The 12903-nt window shown below is 48.4% G+C and overlaps 2 long non-coding RNA genes across 2 annotated transcripts in view; both read right to left on the bottom strand.

Annotated features, from left to right (window-relative positions):
• Nucleotides 1-5634, bottom strand: part of LOC144382485 (uncharacterized) — a 50741-nt gene extending 45107 nt beyond the window's left edge. Inside the window, exon 1 of the long non-coding RNA XR_013449480.1 lies at nucleotides 5535-5634. This is a non-coding gene — a long non-coding RNA (uncharacterized LOC144382485). The remainder of the gene's footprint in view (nucleotides 1-5534) is intronic.
• A 1513-nt stretch (nucleotides 5635-7147) lies between these two features.
• LOC118536078 (uncharacterized) overlaps nucleotides 7148-12903 on the bottom strand; it is a 34692-nt gene continuing 28936 nt past the window's right edge. The window contains exons 2-3 of the long non-coding RNA XR_004917501.2: nucleotides 8514-8721; nucleotides 7148-7766 (exon numbers count right to left, since the gene is read on the bottom strand). This is a non-coding gene — a long non-coding RNA (uncharacterized LOC118536078). The remainder of the gene's footprint in view (nucleotides 7767-8513; nucleotides 8722-12903) is intronic.

The following is a 12903-nucleotide window of genomic DNA, read 5'->3' as shown; positions in this document are numbered from 1 at the left end:
GTTTCCACGATGGTGTAAAAAAGGACATGAACTCGGAAGGCTCCAGTTAGTTCCCGGAATCCGCAGCCACTTAACGGAGTCTTCATCCTCCAAAGCTTAGCGCCTGGCATTTACTCCGTGTTCATCTTTCAGCTCCTGTACCTGATGTCCCTCCTGAGGCCTTTCTATTTGCAGCAACAACCTCCCCAGCCACTCTGCATTTTCTCCTTGCTCCACTCTCCCCTTCCATGTTTACCAGATTCAGAACTTCGGTAGACAACCCCCCCCCCCACCGCGGTCCAAAAAAAGTATCACATAATCTTTGTCTCCTCCTACCTCCTTCCGGCACATTTTTCCTATGTTGTCTCAAGAAATGGACCCAGAACCCTCTTTGATGAGATTTTGTGTAATTAAGAATATAATAACGAGCTGTGTAGACAGAGACATCCCCTGGGGGAGCTTCTATCTTTGGGCACCTCTGAGCACTAACAATCAAGTGGGACCTGGTGGGACCCCCTAACCTAGCGAGGGAGCAGGGGAGGAAGGAGGGCTTCGGGAGAAGACTCTGGTATCCATATTGATGTCTGCAGAAAGCCATCTCCCATCACACATCTTAGCTTTTCTGCATTTTGATTTTGCAGGCAGAGAAGTGTCTGACTAAACGGCTATGACCTGAGCTCAGGCAGGCTTGACTGAGAAGGTGCTTACACTTTGACAACATCAGACTCACAGTCACCTGAGATGACCCAGCAAAGGCAAGGAGAGAAGAAAACATAAAGGGGGAGGATACTAGCTTTCTGATATCTAAATGTGTGCTGCTGAGGAAGTAAAAGCTTTTGTGTAATGGAAACAGACATGAAATTTAAGTCACAAATACATTTTGGAAAAAAAGAGTTATCCTGTTTCTTCCACTTGGCTATAAGTTTGTTTTATGTGTATACAGAATGACTGCATCTATTCACAAAGCAGTTATTGAGCTGAGTGCTGTGGCAAATACATCAATGATAGAGTCCCTGACATCACAGGACTTATCATCTGTTTGAGAAAACAAAGCACACAACCTCAAATACCATAATAATAATAGTAGTAGTAGCTTCAATAACTTTTTTTAGCAATTTTCATTTATGGTTTCATCTATGGTTAAACCCCAGAAAGCAGTGCAACAAATAAGTCTGCAAGATTTCAGAGATGGGAAAGAAAGTAGGTCAGACAGGGCCTGGAAGCCTGCATGGAGGAGGGGATATGTGCATTAGACCCTGAAGATGGGAGAGAGAAGTGGAAGGAAATTTTAAACACGTGCAAAACCAGATAAGTAGAATCTTCATGACAAGGCTCGGGGGCTGACAGTGAGTAGACCAGTTTGGCCTGAGTGGAAGTTGGAAGGAGGGATGTGGCCAGATCACAGAGGACTCTCACGTTTCTCAAAAGATGTACTTGTGGGGGGCATCCGAAACCACACATGACCAGGTGCATTTTTCCGAAGTCCCAATTTTCTCTGACACTTTGGAAAGACAAGTTATGTCTTTTAGCAGGTTTTAAATATTACTTTCATAACAATGCAAATGCTAATATAATTTTTTTGCAAATTTCCGTAAGTTTTTAAGATAAAAACAACTCAACTTTGTCACTTGCAGCAGGACCTCAAGCCCCTGAATGTTCATCTTCCTAGACTCGTCCTTCCCACTCACCGCCAACCTCAGTCAATTTGCTAAGTTGAAATCAAGTGTAACCCCTCATTATTTCCCCATCTGACTCCTCTCCACACTGGCTGACGCTGCCCTTCTCTCGTCCCACTCAGGTCACTGCCTTTTGTCCCTGGCTGGTCCTGTGCCTCCGTCATTGCTCCCTCTCCTTCCACGCTACTTCAGCCTCTCCTTTCCCCCTTTCTCAGGCTCTAGCTACACCACTCCCACTCCCCCAGCCCACCCCCGGGGTCCCCTGGAAGGCCACACGTGCTGTACATACACTGCCTACCTAGTCCACCTGACAAACAGCTCTCCTTTGAGAAAACATTTCCTGCCAGTGTTCTTTGAGCAACCCATCTCTTTACACCTCGCAGTCCTTGCAGGAACCAAAACTTCACTGAGTTCTCCTAAAGGGAATTCATTTCCTTCCGTTTCTGGGATAACTCATCATCCTCCATATTTGGCAGCCCTGTTTCCCAGCTTCCTTGAGAATCGCCACAAATCTGCCAACATCTTATTATCTGAGAAAATATTCAGAGGTAAAAGAGATAGGGCACCATTTTCTTAGATCTTGCATCTTCCAGATGGCCATCCCAAAGCACAAATTGTTTAAGTTGGCTCAATGAACATTATTGACTCACTCTGATGTTTCAGGCATTGTTTTAGGCACCAAGGATAAAGGAATGAATGAGACCCCATCCTGCACTGGAGAAATTAACAATTTTGTAAGTATCTCTATTTCAGGCCCATTCCTAGAGCCAGTTCTTAGCAATCAAGGGATCGGGTTCTCACTCTCTCCCTGGATGCACCAGGAAATAGGCCAAGGAGACCCCCAAAGAGAAAGCTCCCCAGCTAATCTAACCACGTGGACAGAATGCAACATCACCAGCACGTGAGAGGTGGTGGTTTTGCTCTGAAACAGCGGGTCCCTGGGGACATCGCTTCCTCTTTGGGCTGCGAGAGCACCTGCTTTTTACAAGGTCTCTTGCCATACTGGACAGGAACAGCCAGGTATTTAAAATTTAAAAACAGCTTGATTTCTCTGAACAGGGGCCTCTGAATATAAGACTATTAACTTGAGAATTATAATTAAACCTTCCGTATTCCCTTTAGCTCTAGACAGGTTAACGTGGCCGTCCGTCGTTTATAGCCACCCTCGCCTGGGCTGACTTCCGACCCATTGCTCTCCTGTACCTACCCCGCTCCCACCCCTTTAATTATTCTGTTCCCACAGGACAGGGCCAGAGCGATTGCTTTCAAGCATCAGGAGACAAGTTTCTTTCTCCCAGAAATCTTCCTGGACTCGTGTGTCACTCTTCTAGCACTCCACCAAAGGAGGTTTGTCCAAACCAGATATCTTTACCTGACCCTATTTGTCTCTTGTTCACAATTTTTACGCTCCTAGAATCCCTGTGAGATGTCAGCCAGCTAGAGAAAGCTTATAGAGTTGCTGTCACGGGCTGCAACAAGTTAGCAGCTATGGGCAGAAGCAGGTAGACTGCATCAGTGTCCGCATAACTAAGCAGTAGGCAAAGGGAGGAAAGAGACACTGGAATATGAATCCATGGGTCCAAATCTGGAAAGTTGTAGGAAATACTGGGAATTGGGTTAAAGCGCTAGCGTATTTGTGTCCCTGAGAAAATCTATCAGCCAAGAGGCAACAGTGTTTCTTGAGTTTCATGAGAGAAGTTGCTCCAACAGCTGCCCAAGAGGATCCACCATCTTGGAAGCCAGAAGGACTCCAGTCTTTCTGGTCAACCCCACCACCAGTGTTCAGCAGCACCTCTAAGTGAAAAGAAAAGAGCCTCTGAGTCTTTGCCATTATCATCTGGCCAAATGGCCCATGGACTTCTCCTTAATGCAAACATTGAGCCACTGAGGATGGAAGAGGACAGTCATGGGTCCTGTGTACCTCTTAGAATTCTCTTTCTTTTATTTTGCTAGTAGCTCCCAAATTGATTAATTGATCTTGTAAATCCAACTAGACTAAATTCCCAAAAGGCAAAAAAAAAAAAAAAAAAGTTTAATTATCTTTTTGTGTCTTCCCCAGCACCTAGAGTCATTCCAGGCACAAGATGGCCTGAGACCCCCTGATGCTACTCCTTGCTTACTTCCCTCTGCACCCGCTTCCCTAACCGACCAGCTCTCATCTGACCCTCAGCCTTCTCAACAAGTTCCTCCACAAGGTCAATACCTGCTTAAGCGTAAGCACATCCATACACTTCAGCTGACCCAGGCCCGTAGATCGACAGGGCATTATTCTAAACTCGTGTAAACGCTCTTATTATAAACATGAGTTAGTCCTCCACCATGTGTCATCCTGTATTATCCTCCGGTAGCCGCGCGCACCTCTGTTCTGCCTCCCAAGGACCCGTCTGGCATGGTGGTAAAGAGCTCTCTGAATTTACGTAGCTAAGTGTCAGCCATATAATAGCCGCCAAGGGGGCATCAACCATTTCACTTCTTGTTCCCCCCTTATTGTCTAAGGCAATGAGAGATGTCTGATACATAGATACTGACTGATTGAACAGCTTCCCCAGAGTGGCTGCATCCTGCCAGGGCTGGTAAAAGCATTTCTGCTCAAGAATTCTGATGGAAATGCTTTGTTATGGCCGCTGTTTAGGATCAAGTTTTGAAGCATCATCTCGTGGCCCTCCTCTGTTGTCTCCAGAGTTACATTACATATTCTTCTAAACAAAGAAAGAATCCCCAGAGCTGTTCCAGTTGCTAAACGCAGCACGGCTGCTTCGATGGGTCAGCAGCTCACCGTGCCGCGGGGCCGGCAGCGTTCACTCAGCGGGGCCATGACCAGACACCCCGCAGCACCCACCAGAGGCGCCGCTGCTGCTTGGGGACATGCCTCACAGCCTGGAGCGTCCACAGCCTGATGCTGCTGACGTGCAGAAGAGCTGCTTTATTCCAGGGACTTTGAGCCCTTGGCCACATCCCATCCTCAGAACCTACAGTTCGGGAATCAGAGCACGTCCCTGCCAAACAAAATCCTCAGCAAGGCAGCCTGGTGACCATCTGGATACCAGGGCAAAGCAATGCCAAGCTGTGTCCCTCAGTCTGAAAAGCACCCTTTTTACTCCTGACTGTGTCCCACCAAGCCTTATGCAGGGTGAGGGGGTGTAGGCAGGGAGGACCCTTTGAGCAGGGCACGTCTGTGAGCCCCATAGGGCTTAAATTTGCTTGTTTGAGCTGAAGGGAAAACAGAGACTCTGTTTTATCTTGGCAAGTCAGTGGGCTCCTCCAGAACAAAGATAATGTAGGGTTCTAGTTACATCCCCAGCGCCAAGCTTACACACAGTAGGTGCTCAATGATTCTCTGGTGGCTGACAATGATTGATGAGTCGCAAGCCCGTTAAGCAGGGGTGTAACATTGCATTCCCCACACCACCACCTGTCACCCTCCCTGTCTCCTCTCCCCTCACCTCTACCAAATGCTGCCAATGCCCCAGGAGTAAAGGAAGAGCTCTCTCTCTCCCCATTGGATCTCGGTTTATTGATGTTGCCCCTGAGAGGCCAGAAGATGGGGGCTTTGATGGGAGGCACATGGCTGTTCCAGCAACTAAATGAAGGTCATAAGCACATGTATGTTGGTTATGATGCTTCTGAAGGAACTACCTCAAGTCCCAGAATGATGCAGGCGGCATGGCTCTTTTCTCTGGGTGTGGTCACCACGCGCTTTAATGACTGAAATGGAAATCAGAGTGAAGGGGTGTCCTCAGTCCCCAAGAATGCCTGCCACACACACACACTATTTAACTAAAAGAGAAATCAGCAGTTAGTTACTACTAATGATCAAAGTGAGACAAGACCAGAGATAAGTAACCTGCCTAAAGTCACACAGCTGACTAGTGTCCTTACCAGATTCCTGAATTCCAACCCAATGATCTTTTCACTTAATTATGAGATTATTTTGTTGTTTTGTTGTTTGTTTCCTTGCTGGCTTGCTTCTGTTTAATATGTCTTTGAAGAAGATCCAACTTCAGAGTTTTCTTCTCTGAAAAACTGCAATATTTCCCAGGTAAAACCCAGCTCTTCCAGGTAAGGGGCTCATTCTCCCGGAATCCTGCCTCCCTGACGTTCCCCAGAGGGACACTGTCTCACCCAACAGGGCAGGAGGACCTGGAGCCCTCAGCTGTCCGTGTGATAAGTGATGAGTATGATCCCCACACCCAGGGAGGCTGTGACTCTTCCCTGTCTCGATCTAAAGCCCAGACATGTGCAGTCAGCGTTCGTGATGCTGAGGATTCTCCAATGCAGACGCAGCGACTGGTGTTAAGGTCAGGGAGGGGTGCTGTGCACATTCATCTTGGTCAGTGTTCCGAGCCCAAGCCCAGCAGGGAGTGTCCAAGTGAGGGGACAGTTATGCCTGAGGAGCAGTCCTGACCAGCCATTTTGCTGTGGTCCCTCGGACGTGGGCTGCAGAGAGCGGGCTGCAGAGCCTCCGCTCGTCTGCATCCAAGCCCAGGCACCAATCTGTTCTAGGACGAAGAGCGCCGCCTGCTGCCTCTGAACGCCCTCTGCCTGCAGCAGGGATACTTCACGAAAACCGCAGTGCTGATATTTTTAAGCAGTTCAGTGTCTGAAGCGGTCAGATTCCCCACAACAAGGGGAAAACACGGCACCTATAAAATTGGTCCCCATACCCCATGTCAGACAGTGAACCAGTGACCTTCCCCGGGAGAACCCTGGCAGAGCCCTGTTAACACGCGTCTTTCTCCTTCCCTACTGTGTGCACACTCCCCTCCGACTCAGAACGGAAAGAAGCCTTGGAGATTTCTAGTTCAGCTGTGGATCTGAATGGTAAAGAGCATGTCCAAGGTCACACATGGCCTCATTTTATTCCAACATGGACTTCTCTCACACCAAGTACGGGTTGGATTGAATTCACACAATTCAGATTTCTTTGTCTTCGCCTGCAGTAGAAATTTTGCAGAATCTTCTTCCCTGCTGCATTGATCTCATCATGCTAGCCCCAGCTACAGCCCCCTCTCTCTCCTGCCTCGGGCTTTGTCGTGCAACTATTTGTCTTCAAATGTCATCTCCCCTCGCACAGCCCAAGTCCCATGAAAGGAAGCTCTGCGGCTGAATCTCTCCGTCCAGGAGGGCTTGCCACCAAGTTAGCTCCCCACATGCCACTTTCTTCTTAAGGGCTTCAGAAACTGATCACTCTCCTGGCCTCTTGAAAGCTTCAGCAGTAACCATGTTACAATATATAAATGTATCAAATCCACATGTTGAACACCTGAAACTTACATAAAGTGTCAATTACATCTAAAAGAAAATAGATTTTTCAGCTGTCACCACCTTCTCCTCTCCTGGGGGCCCCATCTCCCCCAGACTGACTGAAAAGGACACAAGCTTCAGAGGTCCTCTGGTAGCCTCTCTTCCCTACTCACGGTCCCCCAAAAATCACATCAGCCATTTTTAATTTAGCAGTTTTATTTCTGATCACTCCAACAAATACATGATATAACAAATAGAATGATTTTACCAAAGTTTCCCCCAAAGCTTCTGAATGTTCATCTTTTAAAATAAAAGAGAAAAGATCCAGTCATGAATTCTACTTCTTTTGGCTCTCATCCCACCCCCAGTAAAGAACGTTGCAAGGAGAGCCATCCCTTCACAGCCTGGAGATGGGGAAAAGGCCAAATGCCACAGTTTCCACCAAGGGAGACTCCACGGCCTCCCATAAGCCCCTCAGTGTCTCACTCTTCTCATCTGTAGGATGGGCATAATAAAAGTGCTTACTGATAGGAACACAGAAGGATTTACTGAGATAAGAAGTTACTTAGACCTCAGTCAGTCAGCACTCACTACATTCATTTGCTCAACAAACTCCACATGGTCATCAGGCCCATCTTGCTCCTCACTTGGTCCCCAGTGTGGTGTGTGGCAAAAATGAGGTCTGCAGTCAACAGGTGTTTGATTAATTAGGCAATTTATTTCTCAAAACAAGCTGTTGATAAAGCAAGAGGAGAAGGAAGGACAGAACTCTTGAAGGGAGGTGACAGGGCTCCAGACTGAAATACAAGCCACCGTAGTTTGGGGGGAGTTCCAGGGAGTCCTGGGAGGGAAGCTGCCTCGGAAAGGCTGGGAAGAGAGGGAAAGAAACATCGAGACCCCTACAGTTCATTTCATGAAAGATGCCATAAGTCAAGGACGCTCGATGGGGAAGGGACAGGGATGGTCTCTTCAGTAAGTGGTGCTGGGAGAGTTGGCCATCCCCATGCAAAGGATGGGATGAGAACCCTGTCTTAACACCACTCACAAAAATTACCTCGAAATGGATTAAAGACGTTTAAGGGTAAGATCTGAAACTGTATCTACCTTAAAGTTACACAACAGGATATATCTCAGTTACATTTCAATAAAACTGGAAAAAGTGAAAAAATAAAGTTTAACAAAAATTTTTAAAGCTGGGCATGAGCGAAACCCACGGCCTTGGGTTCTGCTTGCACGTCCCGCCCACAGAGCTTCGCCCACAGGCCTGGGGCTGATTCGCTCCCGAGAGCGTGGTGAATTCCAGCCCGGGGTTAATGCCCCCTGCTGGCCTTCCGCTCCCCACGCGGGCTCCACGTGCTGAAGGACCCCCACTCCCGCGCCGCCCCACCTGCAGTGTCATGTGCGGGGGTGATCCCCGCTGGCTGGAGGATGAGGCTCCTCCCTGGCTCCCAGGTTCAAGTCTGCGCGGCGCATCCTGCCCACAGCGCTTCCCTGCGGGGTTCACCTGACTTTCTTCTGACGCGCAAGCAGAGGCAGCTCGACTCTGTTCGCAGCCCCAGCAGGTGCACTTGGCGGGGGAGGAGGGGGAGTCCGCAGACACATTCCATTACTCACCCTGTGCTGAGGCAGCAGAACCTTCTCCTTTGCCAGGTACCGAGGACGCCCATCGGCCAGGCAGCCGGGGATGAGCAGCGGGGGATATAAAGGGTGTCTTTTGAGCAGCAGGCTGGCTAGCAGGTGAATCATCTGGAGACACTTAAGGGGAGGCAGGTCCATTTTGTTCCACACAACATCACTGAAGAACCATTTGGGCTTTCACACCCTAAATAGGCAAAGGAAGCCATTTAGCAGAATGCTGACGCCCCCCAGACTGGCATCTTGGACAAGCCCTGGAGCAAAGCTCAGGGAACGGAATGATGCTTTTTAAACAGGACCCTGAGTTTACAATCTGTCTCAGTTGTGCCACAACGGTGACGACCACGACATGGTCTCATATGCAGCTCACAGGTAGCTTGTCAACCTCCAGCACCTCGAGATAAAGCTAATTGTTATAAAAGTTAGTACCGTGAAAATACATTTTCTAAGTGACCACATATTTTTTCTATCTTTTGATTGTTTTAATAACACTATAACCCTTTAAGGCAAGTTTTTTAAGTCCCAGGGGTTCTTTCTGTGCTCGTTTGTGCCTGGCCAGTGTGGATCGGGCAGCGCATCTCCAGCGGCTGTGTCCCCAGACACCCAGGCTACACGATGCCTCTCTGGTGAGTGCTGCCCGCTCGGCTGCATCATGAAGACCTGCAACTGTGAAGGTCACTGCTACACAACCGCGGTTCTCAAATATTGCTGGCGAACTTAATTATCCAGAGCACTTGTTCACATTAGAGACACCCATGCCCATGCTATACCTGCTGAATCTGAATCTGTGAGGTCAATTTTATGCTCCTAGGTGTTTCTGATGCTTTAACCAGATCTCAGGTGATTCACCCACACAGTAAGCACTGCCCTAAGACAAAGGCTATGACCTCCTGGCAACATGAGTTAAGGTTCTGAATGAAGAATGGAACCCAGAGCTGTGTCCCAAGAGCAGTTGGCTGATCAAGACCCTCCAAACAACCTTGAAAGTCTTCTCTGCTACCCACTCCTACATTGTTGCCATTGTGACTGACATCGGAGGTGATGAAGGGGATAACCCCCAGACAGAAGCCCAAGTCCAAATTCCAGTCTTGCTAATGTTCAGGCAGGGCAGCCATGGGGAACTCGCTTAACCCTTCTGACTCACAGTTGCCTCATCCGTAAAGTGGAGAAAGCTCAAAGATCCCCAAAGATCCTCCCAATCTTCATGTAACTCTCATCCTTCCCCACCCATTTCACACATATATGCAAAGTCAAAGTTGGAAAGGATCTTAGATTACCTGGTCCCAGCTACTTCCTCGGAGCCACCATTTTACACATGGAGAACCTGGGTCACCAGGCTAGTTCAGTTACTACCCTGACCCCGGAAGTGCAGAGCCCTGACTAGAACCCAGAGCTCCTGGGGCTGAGTTCAGTGAGTGTTGCACTATAGAGTAACAGGGAGCATCACTCCTAGGTTGGGTGGCCCAGAAAGCACACTCTGAGACAGATATTTGTCCACAGGAAGTTTACTGGGGGTGCACTCAGTAATTATCCAGAGCACTTGTGCACATTAGAGACACCCTTAAATACCTTTAAAGGAATGAGAGAAGCAAAATTAGGCAGAGGGAGAAGTTGATTGATACAGGAAGCTCAGAAGCTCAGAAGACTTCCCTACAAAGTTGTCCTGAATCAAGACAAAGGTGCCAGACCATATTCCACACCAACCAGTCATTGGATATGGGCTTCCCTTGGGGAGGAGCTATGACCTCAGTCTACCTTCAGATGAGCTTAATTCCTAGAGGGGGACTCAGATGTGAGTCCTTACAGCCAACACTCTTAGCACTTGGGACCAAGATACTTGGTCCCGTACAGGAATTCTGGGCAGCATTCCACAGCATTCTGTACAGAGCAGCTTTGTGCCACCTGGATCACTTACTTCTATGATAAGTGTGACCCTTCTGGGAGCAACTTCTATACTCTTCTGGTGGTTCTATTCACCAGGGGGAACTACCAAAGGAAGATTAATGGGACAAACCACTATTACCACATCTGATCTTGAGGCTGCAATTGAACCTCACCATCTGTGTCCTCTTCTATCCATTCTGCATTCCTCTCACCTTGAGCCAACGTCTCTGTTGTTCTAGGTAGCTTACTTGGTGGAGTGACCCAGACCCTCATCCCTAAGGAGACCAAGCCCCTGGTCACCACACGACACCGTCCTCTGGCATGGCTGCTACACTTGCCCATGTACCTCGTATCAGGCACGGGAGTACCAAGAGATGCCCCAGTGGCTACCTGAGAACCAAACATTCTGTTCCTTCCCCTTTCCATAACAATAGTACTACTTCCTCCTGATCACCAGGGTCAGTGGCTCCTGCCCAAGCGGCAACTTCTTTCCTTGCCTGCTAATCTGGTACCAGAAGTTGGAAGAGATCAGATGGCCCCTGTTATATACTCTGATGAAAGCACTACCTGCCCCCTGGAAACCAGCCTCTTTAGACCCACAGGGTCTGCATCTGTGGGGATGGGGGGGTCACTGGGAGGGATGGTAAGCAGGACCACTCCTACCCCTTAGTTCCCAGCCTCCTCTAGTGGTTGTTTATCCAGGATCTACAGTATATACCATACGGATTGCCCTGATCCCTGCCACCATGGAGCCACGGCTCCATTCACATAGCCACTGCTCAGACACTGAGGTGGCCAGAGAACAGAGGTTCACTGACGTCAATGGGCTGATTCATTTTGTCTGCTTGGTTGTTCAACTGCCTCTCCTGCCACGGCTTCGCCTCTGGTGCTATTAACATGAAATGCAATGACCCTAACCCTTTAGGCCCCCTCCCAGCAGTCCATCCACATGCCTCTCCCCCAGTCCCCCATGCCCTAAATCTTTCCATCTTTTTCTCTGCAGACCCCTAACCAGCAGCCACACCATTCGCTATTTCTCGTAAGTCTGTGGATATTATTACTTCAGCCCAGACTCTTTCCACACAGACAGGATGGCCAGGACTACCACTCAAAGCCCTGCCTTTTGAGAGGCTTTCCCCTCACTTCTCTCTTTGTGGGCCACTGGCAAGTGGGGCTGTAGTCGAGAGCAATCCACTTCAGCTTGCACCCGCATGCAGAGTCAGGCCATCTGTCACCCACACTTGACCTTTCTCCTCCCTAAGCTGTTCATAAGTGAGGCTCCGTTGCAGCCATAGGCATCTGCAGCTGAAGGAGAAGCAAGAGTAGTGACCTGAGGTCTGAGCCACTTGCTTGTGTAGCTTCCTTGAGATCCCTGGCCATGCCTGTGCTTGATACGGGATGAGCCGCTTGGATTTTACAGACCCACCTAAAAGAACACAACACACTCCCTTCAGCTGCAAGCAACTCCCGACAAGGACTCGGCTATGAATCATCAGGAGGTGACACTCTGGCAGCAAGGGAATGGGTACCTCGACCCTGACGGGGAAATCTGGACAGTGCACTCAGAATCCTCTCTGGCATCCACTCAAAACTTCCTAATAACCCGTGAAGAGGAAAGAGATACCTAATACCTTGCAGGTCAAGAAACTGATGTATCTCAAGATTAAACACCATCAGTTGATGGCAAATCAATCCAGCATTAGAACAAGAGTCCCCGAACCTGCACCATCCAACAGAAATGTCGGGTGAGCCACGTATGTAATTTTAGGTTTTCTGGTAGCAACATTAAAAATAGTAAAAGGAAACAGATGGGGGACACCTGGGTGGCTCAGTCGTTAAGCGTCTGCCTTCGGCTCAGGTCATGATCCCAGTGTCCTGGGATCGAGCCCCTCATCGGGCTCCCTTCTCCGCGGGAAGCCTGCTTCTCCCTCTCCCACTCCCCCCTGCTTGTGTTTCCTCTCTCGCTGCGTCTCTCTCTGTCAAATAAATAAATAAATAAATAAATAAATAAATAAAATCTTTTTAAAAAATAAATAAATAAAAGGAAACAGATGGGATTAATTTTAGTAATTTATCTTATTTAACCCAAGAGATCCAAAATATTATCACTTCAGCATGTAATCAATATCACAAATTAATGAGATATTTCACATTCTCTTTACCATGCTGTCTTTGAAATCTGGCATGTGTTTCACAATACATCCAAACTTGAGCTAGCCACACTTCAAGTGCTCGGCAGCCACATGTTGCTAGCGGCAACCGTATGGGAAGCTATAGTTTTAGACTCTATCCAATTCTCTTCTCTATCCTCCCTGAGATACTCCTTCCGAATTGGCAGGACCAAGAATCTGGGAGGGAGATGCTCAGACAAGAATCCTGCCTCTGGTGGAGATCTATGTCCTTGCCGTTTATGAAGCTTCCAGAATCCCCCCTCCTTTAGCACAACATGTTGTTCGGCCCGCATTTAGCTTCACAGGTGTTGCTA

This window comes from Halichoerus grypus, chromosome 7 (genome assembly GCF_964656455.1).
Source record: "Halichoerus grypus chromosome 7, mHalGry1.hap1.1, whole genome shotgun sequence".
NCBI lineage: Eukaryota > Metazoa > Chordata > Mammalia > Carnivora > Phocidae > Halichoerus > Halichoerus grypus.
Note: the sequence above shows the minus strand (reverse complement) of the source record. Positions and strands in the feature narration are given on the sequence as shown.